Here is a 5,189-nt window from a genome sequence, read left to right as displayed (position 1 = left end):
GGAGACTTTGAGTTATCTGTCCGAGGTTTCACAGAAAATTCCCCCCTACAGTGGAGCCTGGCAGGCTGCAGTCCACAGGGTCACACAGAGTCAGCCACGACTAAAGCAACTTAGCACGCATGCACAATGACAGATGGATATGAACCCTATCGGCCTGACTCCAGAGTCCATATAGCTCTTAAGTGCTATATGGTAACGCTATACAGCATTACCTAAAAAGTGACCTAAGAGTGACAGCAAAGCCCTTGCCTCAGGATCCCTTCCTCACTACTGCCAGAAATTCCACCATTGACTGGGTCCTCCCTCACAGTTAAGCATTGCCTTTTTTTTTTTTTTTAATCTTTTGGCCATGCCTTGTGGCATGTGGGATCTTGGTCCCCTGACCAGGGATCGAACTTGTGGCCCCTGCATTGGTAGCCTGGAGTCTTAACCACTGGACCACCAGGGAAGTTCCCAAGCCTTGCCCTCTCTAGGTGCCTCCTAAAATGCAACTAGTTGAGAGAAAGGGAGCACTCAATCCCTACTCATTTAGTCAAATGGGTTTTCCAGATGCCTTCTCTCCACTGAGCGTTCTGAGAAAAACACAGATTGGGAGGTGGGGAGAAGGGTGACGCGGCATTGAAGGGGACACCAGAGAGGTAAGATGCTAGAGCCAGATGTCCCAAGTTTCCTGGGCTGACCCTGCTCAACCTCACATCAATGAGACCCTCACATCTGAAGACCAGAGACTCCCAGACACTGGAGACAGGGAGCCATGTAGGTAATGACAGGAGAAGCTCTCTAGAATGATGCTGGGTGTAACCTGGGTGCCCCAAGCTGAGCCAGGGTGTCCTTGGGGAAGGCAGGTGGGACAAATCGCATGAGGTGAATCCTTCTCCTTTGCCTGGGAGTGTGGGTAGTTGCATTCTATCCACCTGAAGTCTATTTTTAAAAAATATTTATTTATTTGTCTCTTCATTCCAGTACGTGAGCTTAGTTGCCCCACGGCATGTGGGATCCTAGTTCCCCTATCAGGGATCGAACCTGCATCTCCTGCATTGGCAGACAGATTCCTAGCCAATAGACCACCAGGAAAATATCCTGAAGTCTATTTTTAAAAATTAAAATGTATTTAAGGACTTCCCTGGTAATCCAGTGGTTAAGACTCCATGTTTCCACTGCAGAAGGTGCAGGTTCTGTGCCTAATCAGGAAACTAGGGTCCCATATGCCACATGGTGAAGTCAGAAAATAAAAAAAGTTTTCAATTAAAATGTATCTTAAATGATGCAGCAATTTATATAAAGTATTATATAAAACACAAGCAGACTTTGTAATTTTTTTAAAAGTATAAAAAACAAAAACAAAATAAAGTCAGGGCTACCCTTGACCGCCCCTCGTCCCATCCCAGAGAGCTTCCGCTACTGCTCCTGATTTGGAGTTTTCCTTGTTTCTACACAACACATGTATGTACACACAGGAAGTGCATTGTGTCAAAGGGCCTGTTTTGCTTCTAGTTTTAGAAGAACTATGCTTTAAAAAACTTTATGAACTGACAATTACAGGGACAGAGATCAAAATTCCAAAGGTTCAATAGGGAAAACAGTGAAAAGTGGGTGTCCCTCTCTTCTCTGTTCCCAATTGTCTCTTTACTCCCTAAAGGCAACCAGCAATTCTAGCTTCTTGTAATTCCTTCCAGAGATAGTCTAGCATTTAAAACTCAATGTGTAAATACATATATGTATTTTCCAAATAAAGAAAGACTCTTCTGCACCTTGTTTTTCTTCATTTTATAGTATATTTTCAGGCTTTTTTTTTTTATCAGTATGGAAAATAGCCTCCTTCTTTTTCACACATACATGGTATCCCATTATATTTATGCACAATATTTATCCAGTCCCCTATGGAAAGAAAAGTTGTTTCTAATATTTTATTACAAACAATGCTGCAATTAAATATTTTATACATTATTTTGCATATTTATTTGTAAGATGAATGCCTATTAGTGGGGATTAGTCAGCTGAGGTTATTTTAAAATTTTAAATAGTATTTTAAAAGTTGATAGAAACTGCCAAATAGCCTTCAGGACATACCAATTTATACTGCTTATGAGTTTGTTTGTTCCTTTGTTAGTATGTCATATGATATACTCTGTCCTGCAGACTCACATTTTTCACTCAGTAATATGACACTGGAGTTCTACTTATGTCAATATGCATAGATGTTCCTCATTAAAAACAAAGACCATCTTACAGTTTCCCACTGCTATGGCTGTGGAAAGTTGATTTAGTTGAACACATATTGATGGACATTTGGTTGGGTTTCAATTTTTTGCTTCCACGAACAATGCTGCAGTAACTCCTCTTGTATTAATATGAATAGAATAGATTCAGAGAAGTAAATTGCAAGATTGATAGTTATACATACTTAAAATTTCAGTAGATGCTTTTAAGGTGCTCTTCCAAAATGTTGCGGCAGTTTAGACTTCCTCTAACAGTGCATGAGAACTTTGTGTGTGCTCCCTCAGTTGTGTCCGACTCTTTGTGACCCCTTGGACTGTAGCCCACCAGGCTCCTCTGACCGTGGAATTTTCCAAGCAAAAATACTGGAGTGGGTTGCCATTTCTTACTCCAGGGGATCTTCCTGACCCAGGGATCGAACCCATGTCTCTGGCATCTCCTGAACTGGTAGGCAGATTGTTTACCACTGCGCCACCTGCTCTTGAACCTGCCCATGTACTTTCTCCTGGAACAAAGCTCAAAGTATGGGTTATCACTGGGATCATCCAGACCCTGAGCCCTATTCTGCAGAATCTGAATGGGTAAGCCAAGTGTTGGGAAGAATAAACACAGAAAAGGGGCAGAGCTGTCCCCCACTAGCCAGATAGTCACCCAGGTAACACAACTCTCTCCAAAGGAAAGATTACTTTGGAAGTGGGAGAAACTGAGCTCCCCATCAATAGGGGTGTTTGAACGGAAGTTTCAACAAATGCCCTGAGCTTCTACTCTGTGTGAAGTCTCTTAGATGGGTGTCTTGAGCCGGAGATGAGTCAGACCGTCCCTGCCCTCTCAGGGCTTGATACTCATGGAGAAAATAGACAAGTAAACAGACAGTGACATTTCTGTCTACTAACTATTGAGTTGGATTTCCTTTTTTGATAATATCTGGAACTTCCTGCTACACAGCACATGGGACTGCTGGAGATAAAAACAATAAACATCCTTTTAAATGCACAAATGGATCTGCAGCCATTTGGGTTTTAACAGACATTTGGGGGAGATGAAGGCTTTGACTTACATGAAGTTAAGGGTTGTAACTGAGATCCCTGATAAATCTAGGACACTGAAAGGGCTGTACCAACAGTGAAAATGCAGACTAGGGGAAAACAAGCAAATGTCTGAGTACAGAAGACAAAAGAAGACAAAAAGGATACATGTCCTTAGCAAAGAAGACAAAAGGGATATAGGTCCCAACAAACTGGTCTTTGGATGAGGCAAAGACACTATCTTTAAGAATTTGAAATTGCATGCTTATCCTTGATGAAAATGAGGTGACGCATGTGGGGTTCATATTTACATACCTGCATATCTAGGGAACTCCAAGGCTAAGAAATTAACATTTAAGGAGATCTACTGAACTGAACTTCAAAAGTACCTCTCAGATTCCTAGCAGAAACTAATGCAAATCTTCTCCAGATCTCCTCCATGGACCCCCTTCCTGCCCCAACCATTGCAGGTTACACAGAATTCCTATATATAGAGCCCTTCCAAACAGCTAATAATCCACAAGGAAACAACTGCTAAAATATACAAGGAAACAATCCATCATGAGTAAGGTTCAGTAGACATAGCAACATCAGTGCAGGAAGATGGCGGCCACCTTAGCAGCTGCTCGGGGAGAGGGGCCAGCACCAGTCTGGGGGCCCAAGGCCATTGCCTCTGACTGGGAAAACCAGGAAGTCTCCACAGGGATCCCTATCATGGCTGTGCAATTTGATGGGGACATGATTCTAGAAGCCAACTCCAGAACAACCACGGAGTCATACACCACCAACCAAGTGACTGACAAGCTGACCCTTATTCATGGTGGTATTTTCTGTTGCCACTCAGGCTCAGCAGCTGATCCTCAGGCAGAAGCCGATGCAGTCACTTATCAGCTTGGTTTGCACAGTGTTGAGCTGACTGAGCCTCCACTGGACACACGGCAGCCAGCCTCCTTAAGGAGATGTGTTACCAATACCGAGAAGATCTGATGGCAGGAATCATCACTGAGGGCTGGGACTCCCAAGAAGGGGGACAGGTGTCCTCGGTACCCATGGAGGGTATGATGGTAAGGTAGGCCTTCACCATCGGGGACTCCGGGAGCTCTTATATCTATGGCTATGTTGAGGCTACCTACCGGGAAGGCATGACAAAGAATGTCTGCAATCCACTGCCAGTACTCTGTCTTTGGCCATGAAACAGGATGGTTCCAGCAGCAGAGTGATCCGCCTGGCAGCTATTGCAGAATCAGGGGTAGAATGGCAGGTTCTTCTGGGAGACGAGATTGTCCAATTCACTATTGCCACTTTATAAGCTTTCTGAATCCTGGGGTTCTAATATACAATAGGAGATACCCCATACTGCTGCAAAATTCAATAAACAGCTTGTCACTGAGGAAAAAGAAAGATTCAGTAGACAAAATGCACAGAAGAAGACTCCTACGTACTTCAGATAACAGAATTATCAGATAGTGATCATTGAGTGCAGGTTAGAGGCAGCTGCTAAGTGCTTTGGAAGCATATTGAAAGAACAGATTCCTTGATGAAATCAAAGTCTTCACAGAGAAGGAGACTAAGAATAAGCCTTGAAGGATAAGTGGGACTTTGCCAAACAAGGACAGATGCTGTTGGGATGTAGAAAGTATAAGGTACCAAGGGCATGATCATTGATAATTAATTTTTTCTGATGCAAATAGGGCAGAAAAGTGAGGGATGAGGCAAGGGAGGTAGGTAGGGGGACAGATCATGTTGGCCCTTGTAAGCAGTCTTACAAGGAGACTTTGGTTTCTTTTTAATATTTATTTATTTTTATTTGGCTGTGCTGGGTCTTAGTTGTGGCATGTGGGATCTAGTTCCTTGAAAGAAAGTTAGTCACTCAGTCGTGTCTGACTCTTTGCAACCCCATGGACTATATAACCCACCAGCCTCCTCTGTGCATGGAATTTTCCAGGC

At 43.2% G+C, this 5,189-nt stretch overlaps 1 pseudogene; it reads left to right on the top strand.

Annotated features, from left to right (window-relative positions):
- Positions 1 to 3,845: 3,845 nt before the first annotated feature.
- LOC786401 (proteasome subunit beta type-6-like) lies at positions 3,846 to 4,551 on the top strand (annotated as a pseudogene).
- The last annotated feature ends 638 nt before the right edge of the window (positions 4,552 to 5,189 follow it).

Source organism: Bos taurus, chromosome 13, assembly GCF_002263795.3.
Source record: "Bos taurus isolate L1 Dominette 01449 registration number 42190680 breed Hereford chromosome 13, ARS-UCD2.0, whole genome shotgun sequence".
Taxonomy (NCBI): domain Eukaryota; kingdom Metazoa; phylum Chordata; class Mammalia; order Artiodactyla; family Bovidae; genus Bos; species Bos taurus.
Note: the sequence above shows the minus strand (reverse complement) of the source record. Positions and strands in the feature narration are given on the sequence as shown.